Here is a 20,726-nt window from a genome sequence, read left to right as displayed (position 1 = left end):
TTGATTGATTGATTGATTGAAGAATTTATTAACAGTTTGCAGAATTACAGTACATTTCAAGCACAAACTCAATACAAAGGCTGTTAACTGTGAGTGGACGACCCAATTAAGCATTACACTTGTTTCCAACAGGGTCCACCATGTTCAAATCATCAAAACATTTAGAGACGTACAAATAGACACTTCTATAGACAGAACAGGAATTCATCAAAAAGGAGGTAAAAAGGGAAAAGAAATATATACAGTGAGGGGAAAAAAGGGGGGGGCGGGGGGGGGGATTCAGATTTTACGGGGGCCAGTTTCGAATTGCAGCCATCCGTAGGTGCCCTTTGAGAGCGGTTTTGAAGGAGTCAAGGGATTCGCATGTCTTAATGACAGTTGGTAGGGCGTTCCACATTTTGGTGGCATAGGAGCGAAAAGAATTTAGTCCCTTGTTTGTGCCGAATCTGGGTTGTACATGGTTCGTTGCACTCCCTCTGGTGTTGTGGGTGTGGACTTCGTTAACATTAAGGAAGTATCTAGACAGGTACATGGGTATCTTGGTGGTGTATCGAATCTTGTGGACCAGACCCATTGCAAGTTGCTGTACTCTGTCGTCGACCCTAAGCCATTCCAGCCTGTCGAAGTGGGCAGGGGTGAGGTGGGTTCGGGGGGCTAGATCAAGTAGGAGCCTGACCAGTTTGTTTTGGGAAGTCTGGAGCCTGGTTTTAAGGGCCTTTGAGGTGCTGTGGTACCAGGAGGTGCATGCATAGTCAAAGAAACCCTGTACAAGGGCTCCTGTTAAGGTCTTCAAGGTGTTTTTGTTGACCAGTGAGGAGATCCTGTAGAGGAATCTTGTTCTATGGTTGACTTTTTTGATTACGTTGGTGGCCATTTTATCACCGGAAAGATTAGCCTCCAGGATGGAACCTAGGTAGGTAATTTCATCTTTACGTGTGATAACATTGTCACCCACTCTAACCAAGAAGCCATTTGCCTTGCTGAGATTACTAATAGAGCCAAAGAGAATGGATTCAGTTTTTCCCAGGTGTAAAGATAGTTTGTTATCAGCGAGCCAGGTGCAGATTCTACCGAGTTCAGAGCTGAGGGCATTTTCAACCTGCAGTTTGTCCCTGTCCGAGACCAGCAGTGCTGAGTCATCTGCGAACAGGAACAAGTTGCAGTCACAGGCTGAAGTCATGTCGTTTACATATATTAGGAACAGTAGAGGCCCTAGTATGCTTCCTTGTGGAACGCCACAGCTCACTGGGAGGGGGGGGGACAGTGTTCCGTTCACTTCCACCATCTGTTCTCTCCCCTCCAGGTAGGATTGCATCCAGCTCACTGATGTGCTATCGAAACCAATTGCTTTTAGCTTGTTAACCAGTATGGAGTGGTTCACGGTGTCAAAAGCCTTTTGGAGGTCCAGCATGACCATGCCGCAGTATTTGCCAGCGTCCACCTCTTGTTTGATGTGGTCGCTTAAATAGAGAAGGCATGTGTCAGTGGAGTGGGATGTTCTGAAGCCAGATTGGAACTCGTACAATAATTTGTTAGTGGCAAGATACTTTTCAACCTGTTCATAGACTATTTTTTCCATCACTTTCGAGATGGAACTAAGAATAGAAATAGGGCGGTAGTTGCCGGGGTCTAATTTACTCCCTTTCTTGTGCAAGGGGGTTACTTTGGCCAGTTTGAAATCTTGGGGGACCTGTCCCTGTTTGATGGAGAGGTTTACTATGTGGGTGATGATTGGAGCTATAGAGATGGCTGAGTCTCTGAGAAATTTGGAGGGAATGTTGTCATGGCCTGAGGCCTTGTGGGGTTGGAGGGCACTCAGTTTCTTAATTATCTCATCAGTTGTTACCATAACTAGTTTAAAATCGTCTTTACAAACACCTAGGTTTTTGTAGAAGGTTGTAATGTGCTCTACACCAAAGAGCCCAGAGTGGGAGGGCAGTTTGTTGACCAGAGTTGTTGCTATGTTTGTAAAGAAGATATTCAAGTAGTTGGCCTCATCAAGGTTGTCAGTGATGAGAGTGTTGTCAGATTTGATGTTTATGTTCGAAAATCTGGTTTTTAGTTTCTGACCATAGCTTAGTTGATTGTTTAGTAGCTTCCAGAGCTCATGAGGATTGTTTTTGTTTTCCTGAGCTTTATCATAACAACAAAAACAGCAAACAACAACATACAATAACCTCAAACTGTGTTAAAAGCCAGACAAAAAAGTTGGGTTTTCAATTTGGATTTAAAAATCTCAAGGGTGAGGCTGGCCTTCATGTGGAATGGAAGATCATTCAGTGTCGGTGCAGCTACAGAGAAGGCCTGGTCACCTTTGGTTTTTAGATTTGAAGGAACTGCAAGGAGTTTGAGAGTGGAGGATCTAAGTGCTCTAGTTGCAGGGGGCACTGTTAGATTTTACTGGTTTTGTGTCACTACTGCAAACTTTAGATGCCAATCTTAGACAATCAGGATGGAATATGATATATCGACAGATACAACTTGATCACATGACTATAGAGAACATTTGTACCGATGTGCATGACAAAAATAGTTTTGCAAAAATCTCCCTCCTGGTGGCACTATAACAGGCCGATGCCGAAACATTTGGGGCAGAGGTTCTGCTCTGGCATCAAAGGAGTGTGTGTGCACAGTTTCACCAAAAAAAAGAAAAGAAAAGAAGAACAGTCTCGGCCACACACCTTTGGCCTGATTTGATTTGATTTGAATAAAAAACAATCTTGTCTGCAAATGCTGTACCAATATAATTGTTCAGAACGGCTTTAATGTGCCATATGGCATATACTGTATTCTAAAAAGGTACAGTGTGAAAAAGTATTGCACAGCAAAATCCTGTGTTCGTTTGCATCAGGATTTGGTGGCGCTTCATGGGGAATTCCCTTATCTTGGCATTTTGAATAAGCAAGTGACAGAGAATGTTACAGTGAATGTATAGTCTCGGAACCCAGGCTTTTATTTTATTTCGCGTTCGGCTCAGATCGGTGAATCAATATTCTCCAGCGCAAGTCTCAGCCCCGCCCCTCTAGACCAGAAACCTAACACGTTAGGCCAGGCTCACTGTCACATTCACTGTTAAATTGGGACAACAACATTTCCCAAAGATTTTCAAAAAACTTCTAAAATAGCAGATGTACTGTACAAGCTCATGTCACGACTCACGACGCGAACCATTGTGACCTTGTAGATCTATTTTTTTGTATAGCGCTCAAATAGTTAAATACATGTAAGCACCTCAACCACGTCGACGCTCAGTCCCCTTTTGTCTCTATGAGAGATGACACACAGCGCGTCACATTTATAATTCATAATCCGGCACTGAGTCATTAATCAAAATCATATGGGAGATGGTTCCTCCAATAAACAGCTCAACATTGAAATGCAGGAGTCGATGTATTCCCTGATCATAACAGACGCGTCGCACGCTCTGATTGATTTAACGGTCGGATCAAATTACCTGGAAAAGGTTAAAACTATCCATTACCAGCTAACATGCTTTTTTATTGAATAGAAAGAGAAAGGAGAGCAATGTAGCCGTGTAAAGTAACATTCAGAGCTTATTGTATCCTGAAGGCATGATACGCTCAAGTATTTAGAAAGTAGAAATGCATTTGGAAATGGACATACCACAGCGATGGAGCAGAACAGAAACAAAGAAATGCAATGGATTAGAAAAAAAGAGAATAGCATACATTTTCAATTACTTTAACTCTATAGTCTCAACTAGAGACTGATGACAAATCTGTATCTTGTGTTGGTAAAACTGGGTGCAATCGATTAGAGCAATGCCGAACCAATCCAAAGCCTTTAGGGCGGTTCTTCATACTGAGATGATGATATGATTGGTTTCCAAAGCAGTGGGCATATAGGTTTGTTGGTAGCAGTTCTGGTTCTCGCAGGTGGAGATTTCTGATCGTCGGGCAATGTAAGACTATTTTAACTGAGAGGGAGTAAAAACTTTGAATTAAATGAATACTGAGGATTTTACTGCGGAAAAGAAATGATGTTGAATAAGATTTGCTTGATGGAATTTATTCCTACATCTTTGTCTCACCCTTGCTTTGGCCTTGGGAGAAAATCTTTGTCTGGCTGGCACAATGTGGTGAAACTCAAGCCATATCATAGGATCATTTTATTCTTGCTGACTCCAAAAAGGAAGAAATAATGCAGCTTGCAGAGTCTGAATATCATTCCACGATGTGTTTTAAAGGTTGCATAAGGACATATGAAAGAGAGTGGTGAGTGATACACAGAAAGGTAAGATAGAGGACAGACGGAAGTGAAGGAAAGGAAAGGAAAGGGGGCTTGAAGAAAGGAGGGGGACTGAGAAGACAAGAGAGAACTGCAAAGGAGAGGAACAAAGGCCACCGGAGAGGTCACCTTGGTTGTTAATAATTTATCCTTTAAAACCAGTCTGAGATTCTAATTGGTGCTGTAGCTTAATTCTGGAATTCACACGCACGCACGCACGCACGCACGCACGCACGCACGCACGCACGCACGCACGCACGCACGCACGCACGCACGCACGCACGCACGCACAGACAGACAGACAGACAGACAGACAGACAGACACACAGACACACAGACACACAGACACACACACACACACACACACACACACACACACACACACACACACACACACACACACACACACACACACACACACACACACACACACACACCTCAGGGAGGCTCTTAGCAGCTGTGCTTCAACTAAATTGGCTACAGAGTACCAGCAACAGTACCGAGCTCCCTCCAGGTAGAACACAGGCAGCCAACACATTGATAGCACGGCAGCCAAACTCACTCTCACACATCTACAGGCGTGACAATCATGCTTTTCAGTCTCCATCCATCACACGCTGACTGTCACGCTTTGAAAGGAAATCACACAACAAATCAAAATACAACAAGACAGCATGGCCTCCCTGTCCAATCTTTAGCTTGATAGTGTGTGAGGTGTGCAGTTTGTGAATAAAGCCACACAAATGCCAGTGCGTTGTTCAGTGCCAAAGCCACACAGCGCTGTTGGAAACAGCGTTCTTTATACATAATGTACTACCAATAACAACAAAAGTGCTTCAGCCTCATGTTTGAGCCTAAAGCTTGTTGAGTGTTTAAAGCTCATCACCCAAAGCCACAAAATCCTCTCAGCAGACAACATACCTGGGATTTTTTAACATCTGCGGAAACCCCCTGCTATCGGGATGCACTTTCTTTTGAATCATAGCCTCTATAAGCCCTTACTTGCCCTCTATAAAAAGCCAGAATAATACTATTCTGACAACCAGCTCAACCAAAGCACTTGTCCAGTCTGACTCTGTTCTTCAACTGACTCTCCAACCAAACCGAATCAAAGTTCTCCTGACAGCACTTCAACAAGAAAGCAATGCCTTTTCACTGCCCCGCCCAACAGAGGCAGCGGAGACAGGGATGCATAATATAGTATTTATATTTTTCGCACATATTTGCCCGTAGTCTGGCTAAGTAAGTGTCCTCTTTCAATTCTCATGTTATATTTTCTAGAGAGGCTCAAAGGCCCTTAAAACAAGGCTCCAGACTTCCCAAAACAAACTGGTCAGGCTCCTACTTGGCCTCACCCTCCGAACCCACCAAACCCCTGCCCACTTTGACAGGCTGGAATGGCTTAGGGTCGACAACAGAGTACAGCATCTTGCAATGGGTCTGGTCCACAAGATTCGATACACCACCAAGATACCCATGTACCTGTCTAAATACTTACTTAATGTTAACGAAGTCCACACCCACAACACCAGAGGGAGTGCAACAAACCATGTGCAACCCAGATTCGGCACAAAGGGACTAAATTATTTTCCCTCCTATGCCACCAAAATGTGGAACGCCCTACCAACAGTCATTAAGACATGTAAATCCCTTGACTCCTTCAAAACCGCTCTCAAAGGGCACCTACGGACGGCTGCAATTCGAAACTGTCCCCCGTAAAATCCGTGAAATCTGAATTCCTGTTCTGTTCTTTGGCTATATAGAAGTGTCTATTTGTACGTCTCAAATGTTTTGATGAATTGAACAGGGTGGCCCCTCTTGTAAAAGTGTAATGCTTTATTGGGTCGTCCACTCACAGTTAACAGTCTTTGTATTGAGTTGTGCTTGAAGTGTACTGTAATTCTGCAAACTGTTAATACATATTTCAATCAATCAATCAATAACCAAACACATGGACCCGCAAGTAGTACAGGAAAGGTGCAATTTAAAGTGAAAAAAGGGCTTCGTTAAGACATGTGACCCAACTTTCACACTCATCCAAAGTTCCACTTGTGTTTTGTGAAACCATACACATAGTGGCATGAGCTGTGATGTGATTGCTCTACTTTTGAAGGGTAATGCAAACCTTGTTCTAAAATGTAAACATTGACTATCCTACAGTAGGCCTATGTTAAAATTGGCTAAAGGGAGGGCGGATGTGACCGCTCTAACTCACACATAACCATAAACAAAGCTCCCTTATATAAGCATGTCATGACTCAGACATAACTATAAATAAACATGATACGCCCATACATAGGCATGTCACTATGACTCAGACATAACCTTGTTACCTTAAACGCCCATATATAGGCATATTATGGAGACCCAGAGATACAGTATATATACTGCATATACTGTATATAAATATATATAGACAGGCAGACAGACAGAAACATTAACATATATCTTCTAGATATGTTTGGGTATTTTAGTAGTAGGCTGACAGGAAATGGGGAGAGCGAGAGATGGGGAGTGACACGCAGCAAAGGTCGTCGAGATCGGGAGTCGAACCTGCAACACGCTGTCAGGCGCCATTAGCATCCTAGGTGCCCAGACGGCGTGTTCTCTCCTCCGTGTCATCAGTGCACATACCCGAGGCAGGGTTGGCGAAAGGGCCTTTATGTGTGGAGTTTGCATGTTCTCCCCGTGTCCCCTAGGGTAGGTATACCCTCACAAAAAACATGCAGTAATCCTGGTCTCTAAACTGCCTCCCCCTGGCCAGCCGGGGCGCCTGATGGAGGGGAAAGGAAGGGCGGAGGGTGTGTAGAGCCCAGGATCACATTAGATAATTGACACAGGGGTGAAAAATGGGTTACAAAATCGTGGGATATATTTTTTTTAAGTGTCTGTCTGACCATCCTAACCTGGCATTTGTGTCATCTCTCCCCCCTGCTCTCTCCCCCTCTCCCCCTCTCTCTCTCTCCCTCTCCCTCTCTCTCTCTCGTTTGACCTTTTGGTTTGGACCTAGCCTCCTCTGTGGATGGTATGATCCGCTAGACTAGACACCACCTCCTACAGTCTGTAAGCCACACCACCTGTGAGCTCTGGGGCTGCATCTCTGCCAGTGCAGTAAGCCCTATGCTCAAGTGGAGGACATCACAGTGCCATGCGTGCGTGCGTGCATACAGTATATGCTCAGTGTAATAAACAATATATGTGTCCGAGTGTAATAAACCCTTGTCTAAGTACAGTAGGAGACCACCGGGCATCCATCATGCCACACACACACACACCGTGTGCGAGCACATGCGCGCGCACGCACACACACACGCACGCACGCACGCACACGCACACGCACACGCACACGCACACGCACACGCACACACACACACTTTGTCTCAGTGGTACAGGTAGTAAGGACAAATACACTGCCTTTTGCAAGAGAAAATGAGCTTGAGGATAAAATTACTTCCACGTGGAGATCGATTGATAGGAACTCCAAATGTTCAGTGCCCAAGAACATTTTGTCAGATGACACAAAGCTAGCTGAAACCATTCAAAAATAAACATATGCAGTGTGTTGTATAGCGTCACATACTTACAACACACAAACGGCTCTCTCTCTTTCGCTTGCAACCTAGAATCTACCATTTGGGATCTCGACAGCGATTATTACAATCTATACTCTCTAGCCACAAATCAGAGACATTCGCAAATTCAGTAAATGCCTTGTATTCAGCCACGTGGAACCAAATGGACCCTTAAGAGTCAATTTGGTTCCATTTGTACACTCTATGAGTCAAAAGAACACAGAGGATTTTACTGTGTGGCTGACTGTGTTCCCATGCTATTGATTTTTCTTTGAGATATCGAGAGGAGAGGGAGACGTCTGCTGAGACGGTAATAGCAGGGTTTGGTAACAACATCAACTCTATTCTGTCACAGAAGTGTGTGTTCCAGAGAGCTCCCCATCAAACATCCCATGCATCTAATCTGACAGTTTCCCTGTGTGTATCTGTGCGTTGAGTGAGTGAGACACACACACACACACACACACACACACACACACACACACACACACACACACACACACACACACACACACACACACACACACACACACACACACACACACACACACACACACACACACACACACACGCACACACACACACACGCACACAGTTAGTAGTACAGTAACAGTAGTACGGTTTGACCTTCCTGTTTTGGGAGTTGACTGGTTTCTTATGAATTTCAAATACAGTGCTAGATTAATATCACTTTATTGCTTTGAGACCGAGGTCACATTCATCGACTGTCAGTTAAGGCTCCGGGCTCTAGTTTTGTACAGCCGTGTGGTGGGAGTTGCGGCTTTGCACCAGGAAAGTGACATTTTCCTCAGGCACAGTGATGATTCTTCTCTGCCTGTGGCTATTTTGCTCTTTTGGTGACTCACCGTGCATTGAATTGGTGCAGTAGAGGGTGTGTCAATGCCAATCCACTGGCATCCTGCAATTTTGGTGTAAGAGATATAAAATAAGTTCAAAATAAGGAAAAACATTTACATTTACATTTAAGCCGATAACAAGTTGTTCGGCCGCAGTCAAGTCATAAACCGTGACGCATGCTGAGCATGCGGAAGCGCCGCCTCTGCGCCGATGCTCCACCGCTGCGATACTTCATTGACATTACCTTTTTAAACCAGCCCTTATGTCTTTGCATTGGTTCTGTGATGCTGTTATTTACATTTCGCAATAGTTTCAACGGATGCATCAGTGGGCAGAGATTTCTTATCATCCATCTATGTGAAAGTGGACGTACCCTGGTCTCCTAGGCAAGTGGACGTACCCTGGTCTCCTAGGCAAGTGGACGTACCCTGGTCTCCTAGGCAAGTGGACGTACCCTGGTCTCTGGGCAAGTGAACGTACCCTGATCTCCTGGGCATCTATGTGAAAGTGGACGTACCCTGATCTCCTGGGCATCTATGTGAAAGTGGACGTACCCTGGTCTCCTGGGCAAGTGGACGTACCCTGATCTCCTGGGCATCTATGTGAAAGTGGACGTACCCTGATCTCCTGGGCATCTATGTGAAAGTGGACGTACCCTGGTCTCCTGGGCAAGTGGACGTACCCTGATCTCCTGGGCAAGCACCAAATTGAATACTGCTAAGACTGAAAGCCCGTTTGAGCAGATTATGCGGTGAGTTAGATACCTGTTGTTAACCAGTGGTCCTACCCAACCACAGTATCTAAAGGTCTCAGGAGAAGAGCAGGAAGACCACCTCCAACCACAGCATTCGTGTTCGTTTTAACACACTCTACCATACAGATCGACTAAAATAACGTTTTATTCACAAAAATAAATAAAAATAATTCTTGTCTTCTATGTTCTGAGCAGGGAGTCATGTATAGCAGAGCCTGAACACCAAGATATAATATCCACAGTCACACTTGTATTTACATTATAAATAAATTGTTCTCAAGCTATTAATGGTCTCAATCTATTCGTGCATTATCTGACTGTATATATATATGTACGTGTACCGGTATATAAATACACTTTAGTCAGAATGCAACAGTGTAAATGTTATCTATGTTTGAAAGGATAAACAAAAATCATACTCAAAATGCTTCAGATGCTTTCTTTCTTATTCGGCTGCAATCCAATACTGTGGACAGTGAACAGGACAGTCATTGTTTTTAAATCTTACTTGATTACTTGCCATCAATCTTGAAGTGCACCTGATTTGTTATTTCAACAGTTCCAAGAATATTTCTTCACTCAGTCTAGTGCTCCCTTCTTCAATAAATAGTGTTCTATCTGAGTCATATGAGCACAGGAAGACCACACAGAAGTGAAAATTGTCACATTTATGACATTTTATTTAACCACTTTGAACCCTATACTATTATACTTCATTGATCGGGGTGCCCCAGGGGGTGTATACTTCCTTCCTTCCTTTTTCCCTTTACACGATATGTAAATATCGTCAGCAAAAATAGCAGATCTATAAGCTTTGTGCTATTTTTACTGTATGTTTCCTATTATGACCCGAAATAATAGGCCCAGAACAGGGACGTTAGGGTTATTGTCTTATACCGCTCACAATAAAGTAAATATATTAACACACTGTTTTCCTCAGTTCTTCAATAATGATTTTAGTGTATGTCTCATTTATTTAAAAACAAAAATAAATAAACGTATCTATATATATTTGAGCCGGTAACAAGTTGTGAGTGCAGTTCAGTTCGGCAAGTCCTAAACCTTGACGCATGCTGAGCATGCAGAAGCGCTGCACGCCTGTGCGCCGCGGCGGCGAAACATCACCACACCTACCCCTGCTCCGTGGTTTCCCTTTCCGTGATGCGCTGGCCCGAGAATATACACGGACAGCGAGCGGACACATTCACTGAGAAACAACAACAACAACAACACGGAACAACAACAAAACACAACCTGCCCAACATGGGCAGGTTGGTCACATGGTCAGTGGGCACAGATAAAATGTATCTGTCTGTGTCTCACTCGGATCGCAATGCAACACAGATTTGTGACGTTAGACGTGATACCTGCCGCAGGCGGGTCGAGCTTCTACTTGTACTGTATACAAAACATATTGCTGTTCTTCATTGTGTTCACATGAAGAACCTAAACGGTTGGGATACAAGCAAAACACAAGGACGGCAGCCCAAAAGAACGCTGGGCTCAAGGACAATGTAATGTTGTTTATTAAAAGTGTAGGAATAAAGCTTGTCCAATAAAAAACTCACAGTAAAATTGCAAGTGCGCACATAAACCGCCCACCTGACAAGAGCTTGGCACTCATGCATGTGTTGTGCATGCAAACAAATGCAACATGCACTGTAGTGTAGATGTATGTAAGCACACACACACACACACACACACACACACACACACACACACACACACACACACACACACACACACACCCTTAATCATTCATACATGGGGTTAGTTCAATAAAATATGCAGAGCGTGCTGCCTCACCACATGTAGCAGACAAAGCTCTCTGTCACTGCCTGAGCTCTAATGGTTCAGCAGGAAGGGCAGCACAGTGAAGCTACAAACAGCATATCCTAAATGCAGCCGCAAAGGAGCAAGACCTCTGATTCTTTGACGGAGGCACTATTGTCCCTGCCGGTGGAACTGTGTTGCTAGGGAACAACTTGGGTCCAAGTTTGTTTCCTGTCAGCTACTGATATTCACAAAGACTGCAACAGGACATAAACGTCCGTTTCCATTTAGAATGTTTATGTTATGTGAAAAGGTTCATAGTAAATGAAGCATCGCCTTAGTTCATGCCGGCCATAGGAATCATACGCCCAGCTGTCAGCCTGCTGATTGAATAAGTGTTACTAATAAGCCCTTTCTCACAACAAGGCGGCCCATTTAAATATGGCTAACTCCTACACTTGAACGCTGCTAACACCGATGCTGCCACACATGTCCACCACCCCATCCTCTGCCTTTATAGTTTAGCGAGCAGCTTATTAAGATCAGAGCCATCATCAGTGCCAAGTATAACTGTATTCCATGTGTTGCATCAATCTATGATGAGTGTTCCTGACAGGAAATCTATTAAAATGATCAAACTGTGAGCACTGTCACTATTAGAACACACAAGCCTACCTATGATGACACACGCACGCACGCACGCACACACGCACGCACGCACGCACGCACGCACGCACGCACGCACGCACGCACGCACGCACGCACGCACGCAGTGTAGAGAATGTGCTGAGAGGCCAGACAGTGTAGCGGGCCTCAGTAGTGTGTGATGCCAGCCTAATCTAGTCAGTCCTTTTATCCTTCTCCTCCATCCACTTCTACTTAAATCAACCACAAAGCTAGCTCCCACCCTGACCCCCAGCACACACATGCACGCACACGCACGCACGCACGCACGCACACACGCAAACACGCACACACACACCTCCTTTCCGTTTCTGTAAGCCTTGTCTCGTTTTGGCTTGGTTCTATGTTGTTAGTCTCGCACCCTCTCAGACACATAGGCAATCTAACACGTGCACTCTACAGCAACACATTCTCTCCCACGCACGTTCTCCCAAGAATACAAACATGCTTTACACCAAAAGGTGCTCACACAGAAGTATGCTCGTGCCGACTGACTGAGTGGCAGACACACACACGCACGCACACACACACACACACACACACACACACACACACACACACACACACACACACACACACACACACACACACACACACACACACACACACACACACACACACACACACACACACACACACACACATGCATATAACTCTGACAAAAGCATGGAGTCTATTTGGAGGGTCAGCACAATGAATAGAAGCTGAGAGGAGTTAAAAGCCTCATAAATTGGGGCGCCCGCTGGCCTAGTGGTCCAGGCGCATGCCACATATAGGCTCTGGCCTGACAGCGTGTCATGTGTTTGAGTCCCGTTCATGACGACCTTTGCTGCATGTCTCTCCCCTTCTCTCTCTCCCTCTTTCCTGTCAATCTCCACTTGAAACTATCAATAATGCCAAAAAAGCCAAAAACGAATCGTAAAAAAGCCTCATAAATAGTTAGTTGCGGCAGGTGTCTCACATTAAACATAGCCAATCTACAAGCTCAAAACACGCTGCGAGGTGGCATGTTGTGATCTTGTAGATCGGCTAAGTATACATCAGACTTCAGCACTCAGGTTCACTGGGCACTCAGTGCCCAGTGAACCGAAGGCTCAACGTTAGTCATCGAGTCGACTGAAGAAAGAATGACCATCCCCCTGTACCCATGACCATCCCCCTGTACCCATGACCATCCCCCTGTACCCATGACCATCCCCCTGTACCCATGCACTCTAGAAGATGCCTCTAGAAGATGACTCTAGAAGATGCCTCTGGGGCGACAGTGGCTCAGGAGGTAGAGCAGGTCGTCCAATGATCCATGGGTCGGCGGTTCAAATCCCGGCTCCTCCTGTCTACAGTCGAAGTGTCCTTGGGCAAGACACTGAACCCCAAATTGCTCCCGATGTGCTGGTTGGTACCTTGCATGGCTTCTGCCGCAATCGGTGTATGAATGTGCGTGTGGATGGGTGAATGTAATGCACAATCTATGTAAAACGCCTTGGATAAAGGCGCTATATAAATTTACCATTTACCATTTACCTCTACACCATACATACAGTATTATTCTACATGCATGCAACCACATGCTGTAAAAGCTGAGTCTTCTGCAATGGTTATCACAGCCATTGATTTGCTTAAATAAATACAAAATCTACTGTTAGTATCCTACACATGCGCATCTGTCCTACATACTCAATGTATTTAAAGGTCAACCAGAGGACATAAGTGGCATTAGCTACTATTAAGTTTGGATGTGATCCATGTAATCAGAACCCCCCACCCCCCACTTATACACACACACACACACACACACACACACACACACACACACACACACACACACACACACACACACACACACACACACACACACACACACACACACACACACACACACACACACACACACAGTGCCAATCGGCCTCCATGTACAGCTGATAAAAGCATGAGGGCTCAGTAAAGTAATTTGACTGGAGCAACAAAAGGAGTGCTTTTCACCAGATAATCCCATGCCGGGACAGCAGGGGTTGTGTGTGTGTGTGTGTGTGTGTGTGTGTGTGTGTGTGTGTGTGTGTGTGTGTGTGTGCATGCGTGCGTTTTTGCGTGCATGCGTGCGTGCGTGCGTGCGTGCGTGCGTGCGTGTGTGAGAGATCAAGCCCAGCAGGGAAGGTATTATTTTCTATTTCATTAGCAGGGAATAGTAGATGTTTGGCGAGGCCAGACACCTCTGGCAGAGGGTCAAAACTCTGCCTGTAACCTAGCTAAAACTATGCCTGTAACCTAGCTAAAACTCTGCCTGTAACCTAGCTAAAACTCTGCCTGTAACCTACAGTAGCTAAAACTCTGCCTGTAATCTAGCTAAAACTCTGCCTGTAACCTACAGTAGCTAAAACTCTGCCTGTAACCTACAGTAGCTAAAACTCTGCCTGTAACCTAGCTAAAACTTTGCCTGTAACCTAGCTAAAACTCTGCCTGTAACCCAGCTAAAACTATGCCTGTAACCTAGCTAAAACTTTGCCTGTAACCCAGCTAAAACTATGCCTGTAACCTAGCTAAAACTTTGCCTGTAGCCTAGCTAAAACTCTGCCTGTAACCTAGCTAAAACTCTGCCTGTAACCTAGCTAAAACTATGCCTGTAACCTAGCTAAAACTCTGCCTGTAACCTAGCTAAAACTATGCCTGTAACCTAGCTAAAACTCTGCCTGTAACCTACAGTAGCTAAAACTCTGCCTGTAACCTAGCTAAAACTCTGCCTGTAACCTACAGTAGCTAAAACTCTGCCTGTAACCTAGCTAAAACTCTGCCTGTAACCTAGCTAAAACTCTGCTAAGGCTCCAATCGCTGCTGTAAGGTTTTATACAGTGCTGTGGCTTTTGGTCCCTTCCTCGCATACAGGAAATAAGACCCATGTAGATACATTCCATGGTGCCAGTCGCTGTAGTGCATAAGGAGTACTAGGTAGCTACTGTACTGTTATTTCCTATAGGAGCTTATAAGCAGCTAAGCTCTCACGGTCTTAGTGTAGGATTGACTGGTACAACGGCTGGAGTTAGCAGTGAAACAGGGGGAATCTATTTCACCCCATCAGTGATTTTATTTCCATGCTGCAACCAACACAACCAACTTGTGCAATTCATCCACACTCTTAAAAAAGTCCGTCGTCTGATGGGAATGTCCCTTATATATGTGATTGGATCGTTCCCAATTCCAGAAAAGCCATAGAGCGAAGCCTATGAGCAAAGGGAATGTCCCCATCTTTTGCGGACATGCGCACATTGGTGTCAAAAAAGTAGTAGAGTCCGCCATTACAAAATCTCTCCGCACTGGTTTAGAAACAACAGGACAGGGCAGGCTGCATGTGTTAACTTTGGAGTGACTGGAACCTCACGCTTCTTTTGGTAAACACGTTTGGTTGGTACGTTAATTACATTAGTTACATTTACAATACATTTATTTATTTTATTATTACATCTCTGGCAGTGTTTGTGTGTAACTTCTGGCCCCAGTTGGCACAAGTGCCCAGTTTTCCCGCGGCAAAAGTTGGGCAAATAAGTGTTTTATTAAAAAAAAAAGATAGGTTAAGATTATATTTAGATAGCATTTATTATATTTGCGGGTTTGTGTCGCGTCCGTTCTTGAATGACACCAGTGCTATAGCTCTGGGGGTGAGTGGAGGGTCCATTGTGGCCGGCTTAGCTTCTGCGCTAGCCCGCTAGCTTCCTTTCCTTCCCCCTCAAAGCTGTTCGCTACCCGGAGCTATTGTTAGCTAGCTAACAATAGCTAGCTAGCTAACAATAGCTAAATAATAATAATTTGCGCCAAGGAAGCCAAGTAGTTTCCCCACCTCAAAGACTTGGCTTACCAACAGACCTTATATAACAGTTAGCTGTTAGCTACCGGAGCTATTGTTAGCTAGCTAGTGCCCAGTTAGCTAACAATAGCTCAATAATAATAATAGCTCAATTTGCGCCAAGGAAGCCAAGTTGTTTCCCCACCTCAAAGACTTGGCTTACCAACAGACCTTATATAACCGATATCTTATATTATATTTGCGTGTGTGTGTTGTCTGTGTGTGTGCTTTAATGGCATAGAAGGTTGTGCTTTAGCTTCCCTCGCTAGGCTAGGCCGCTAGCCAAGACTGCAGCATTTACCCCTCAATGCTAGCTTTTGGTTAGCTTTATGTGTGGTGTTCACAGTTGGATGGATAATGCTAGAACGTGTCCGGTGGTGGGTTAGCTCCCGCTGCTAGGCCGCTAGCCTAGACAGCCAGCCTCAATGCTATAGTTTAGATTGGTGTGTTGTGTACAGAAACGTATATGCTACGTGCTAAATATTGAATTCGGGTTTAGTTGATTAGTGTGGTTTGTAAAACGAGTGGCTAGGTTATGGCCAGGCTGGAAAACATGTTGACTGTTAAATGATTAAATGTGGTCATAGATATTATTCAATAGCCTTGCTGTTCATGTTACAGAAGTAGACTTGGAACTGTAGTGTCTGTACAATTTTAAGTGCTAATTAAATGTTTGCAGCACAATATACAGTACTAGAGTAGTTCATTTTTTATAATTTTTTCCCAAGATGCTCTTTTGAAACACTTTCAGTTATCAGTATCATTACTACTATTATTAAATATTTGGAGGGGACTTTGTAGCTATTTGGATCAAATTTAGCCTCAAAAGAGCATATTGGGGGGGGAAATAGAAATAACTACTCGTGTTGTGTCCGCTGGCAGATGGGGCCACCTCTGATTATTTTCTGATTGTCTTATCTTTCACCTCATCAACATGTTGGCTTGTAATATTTGTGGCTTTAACTGTGTATCTTCGGCAGATTACCTGAAACACTGCAGATCACACAGGAATATGAATAATGTGTTTTTTTCATGTGGCCATAAGGACTGTGGACGGAGGTTCTCCAGTTACAATAGCTTTGCTGTTCATATGTCACGAACACATCCAGATACAAAGAGCAGACAAACATGGAACCGTAATGTGTCAGTACAGTTAAAGTGTTCATTTAATTTCTGCAGCAGTGAATATGGAGAGCTTAAAAGTCTTGTGTCTCACTTGAGTGGTCACATATCTGAGGGTCTGACTGTAACGTGTCCCTTTGATGGATGTTCCACAACGTGTAATGTAAAGTCGTCTTTTTCATCTCATATTTCGAGGCATCATAAAGGGTGGGATGTTACCAAGATAGCTCCTGTTCATTTATGTGAAGTTGCAGACCATGTATTGCCAGGAGAAGGATCAAATGTTGTACAGGCGGAAGTAATTGTTGACGATGCAGAACACGTTGACAATTTGAGTGATCAAGTGAAAGACGGCTACACAGAGAGTTTAGCTCAGTTTTTCTTAGGATTGCAGGCAAAGTATTTAGTTCCAGCCTCCACAATTACTGAGATAGCAACTGAGATGAAAACATTAAATGCTATTCATCAAGAATATACTATGGATGTGTTAGCGCGTGAGCTTGAACAGTATGACGTTCCAAGAGCGACATTCACATGTCTTGGAAAGAGTGCATACGAGCAGAGCCCTATTCACAAGGCATTGAATGAAAATGGTCCTTTAACTACACACCACAGAAGGCTGCAATATTACAAGGCCCACTATAATTATGTTCAGCCTCTTGAAGTCAGTCTTGGGTACAAAGAGGGGCAGCAGAGGCACTACCATTACATTCCTATTTTGGAAAGCCTCGGAGCAATTCTGAAACAGCAAGGTGCAGCTCAATTCAATAATCCTCATGTGGAACTGGAAGATGATATCCTCTGTGATGTTACTGATGGGTGGGCCTTTAAATCAAATGCCATGTTTTCATCAGACACAGACACTTTAAAGGTCCTCTTATTCCAGGATGCGTTTGAGGTAGCGAATCCACTTGGATCTGCCAAGACAAAGCACAAAGTATTAGCTGTCTACTATACCTTGGCCAATTTCCCTCCATGCCAGCGGTCAACTATTGATCAAATACAGTTGGCACTACTCTGCCTAGAGAAAGACCAAAAATATTTTGGAGTCAATGAGATTTTCAGTAAGCTTGTGTCAGACTTGTGTAAGCTGGAGGAAAACGGCATACCTTTTAATGGACAGATGTATAAAGGTACTGTTGCATGCATACTGGGAGATAACCTGGGCTCCCACATGATTGGTGGTTTTACAGAGAATTTCAGCTCTGCTGAATATTTCTGTAGATACTGTCTAGCGACAAGAGATGAATTTCGGTCTAACCCTCTCACAGTTTTCACTCATAGAAATCCGGCTAATTATAATGAGACAGTGCAGTTTCTGGAAAGTCACCCTGAGGTCCCAATGCATCATGGTATTAAAGGTGACAGTGTTTTCAACAAACTGTCTAACTTTCACGTATGTCAGCCAGGATTGCCACCCTGTCTTGCACATGATCTGTTTGAAGGTGTGGTTGACTTTGATTTAGCTATGTGTTTGCAATTCTTAATCAAAAAAGAAAAGTGGTTCAGTTATGGGGTCCTTAATAATAGACTCAAATCATTTACTGGTGAAAGCAAAAACAAGCTATATGCTATTAACATTACAGGAGCAAAGATTGGTGGCCAGGCAGCCCAAAACAGGTGGCTTTTGAGATTCTTGCCGATTTTACTGCATAACAGAATTAAAGATGCCGACAATGCAGTATGGGGCATGGTACTTCTCCTGAGGGAGCTAGTTGAATATGTCTGTGCACCTCGCCTTTCAGAGCCACAGATTGCTTATATGAAGGGGCAGATCCAAGACTATGTTGAAATGAGGAAAGAGTTATTCCCACTAGTAAGATCACTACATCACTATCTGCTTCACTATGCTGACTTGAGTTTACATTTTGGCCCACTCATACATACTTGGACCATGCGTTTTGAATCTAAGCATTCATATTTTAAAAGATGTATCAGGTCATCTAAAAACTTCAAAAATGTAACCAAGTCACTTGCTGATAGACATCAGTTGTTTCAGGCTTATCAGGCTTGTGGTAGTTTATTTAGCCCCCAGGTTCAAGTTTCAGACTCCACCAAGTTCTATCCTGAGCTGTATGATCGAAGCATAAGGACAGCAGTTGACGAATTCGGAATTAACTCGAGTAACGCAGTTGTCACAGAGAAGGTCCAGGTTAAAGGCACGTCATATGAAAATGGTATGCTTGTTGTACTGAGATATACTAAAGGACAACTACAGTTGGGACAAATAGCGAGCATTATTATTAAAAATGAAACCACTGTCCTACTTTTGCTACGGGGGAAAACGGCCAGCTGGGTTCCTGAGCTTGGAGTCTATGAAGTTGATGAAAATGTTTCTGATTTGTTCAGCTGTCAAAATCTGGAAAAATTTACAGAATATTATCCACTTTCTTCATACCAGAGAGGTGGGAGGTTGCTCATTCCTCTGAAACACATGCCAACATGGAGCCTGTAAAACAGTTGGTTAAGAAAGCCATGCCATCACTTAGTAGTGATAAGATGGATGCACTCCTGGCCAGGTTAGAGGAATTAGGAGTTGCAGCTGTGGATGACCTCATCGATGTGCAAGCCTCGGACCTTGAGAACACTCTGTCTGTCATTCAGTGCAGAAGACTCGTCCGTGCTTTCCAAACTGGTAAGTTTTTCTTCTGCACACATTAGTACACATAGGCTACAAAATTGATGTCTGTATAATCTAGTATTTTGCAAACTTTAATTTAAGAACCCCATACGGTGTCCAAATGAAACCAAATGGATTCCATTTGTACACATTCAGAGTTGTGGGTCCATTTGGTTCCGTATGTACACTGATTTACAGACCTGCATGTAAGGTCATTTGGTTCCATATTATGTAGGCCTACAGTTACAGACCTGTAAGGGTCCATTTGGTTCCATGTGTACACTCAAAGTTACAGACCTGTAAGGGTCCATTTGGTTCCATGTGTACACTCTGAGTGCAAATGGACCCTTACAGGTCTGTACATGTAAAGGGTCCATTTGGTTCTATTTGTACACAAATGGCAAATTCACACTTTGTTGGTTTGTGACACATTCTGTGTTATGTTTTCTCTATTTAATGCAATTCTCAATGTCCGGTCTGAGGAGCACTATTGGTCCAAATTAACCTTTTTTGCCTTTAACTCTGACCCTTAGACCTTTAACCCATTTAGACCTGAGCACGTGTCTGTGTCACCGTATAGCTTTTAACCATTATTTTAAACTTTAGGTGTTGGGAAAATAGCAGATCTACAAGCTCATAGTGCGGCCCTGAGTGCCGCGCTACGAGCTTGTAGATTTGCTATTTTGAAAAGTTGTGAAAACGTGTGTAAATCTTTGACTATATGTATTCTTTCACAGCAAACGGTTTTAACTCTTATTTGATTCTGGGGGGGTCCCTGGAACAACACATTTTCAGATGGGGGTCCACGGTCAAATACAGATAGTTCTGTGGGTCCTTAACATGAAACAGTTTTAGCACCACTGATATGTTTTTCAGAAAACTGTCAGGATTTGGAAGACATTTTGTAGAATCTGGGCTCAGGTCTTAATTGGTTAATGGCCCATTTGTGCCCCTGGTGTTCCCCAACCGGACTCTGAGAACCAGCATATTAATGGTAATATTGATGAGGTGGTTATGTTATCCATAGATTCACAAGCTTCAACACCCTTCACAAGCGGCCCAACATCTGTACCTCTGCCACAGAGAGACCTGCCAGTCCTGCCCCCAACACCACCTGAGACGACAACACCAGCAGGCTCCCCATCCTGTCAGACATATTCTGTGCCATGGCACAAAATGCCCTCCACAGTCATGGAGTCCTTCACTTCAAAGAAATGGGTACCGACGAAGAAAAGACATGACATGATTCGGTTGCTTGTGGAT

At 44.0% G+C, this 20,726-nt stretch overlaps 1 protein-coding gene across 1 annotated transcript in view; it reads right to left on the bottom strand.

Annotated features, from left to right (window-relative positions):
* Positions 1–20,726, bottom strand: part of LOC306925009 (RNA-binding motif, single-stranded-interacting protein 3-like) — a 171,651-nt gene that overhangs the window by 130,069 nt on the left and 20,856 nt on the right. The gene's annotated exons all lie outside the window — the stretch shown is intronic.

Source organism: Electrona antarctica (genome assembly GCF_951216825.1).
Source record: "Electrona antarctica genome assembly, chromosome: 6".
In the NCBI taxonomy this organism is placed as follows: Eukaryota; Metazoa; Chordata; class Actinopteri; order Myctophiformes; family Myctophidae; genus Electrona; species Electrona antarctica.
Note: the sequence above shows the minus strand (reverse complement) of the source record. Positions and strands in the feature narration are given on the sequence as shown.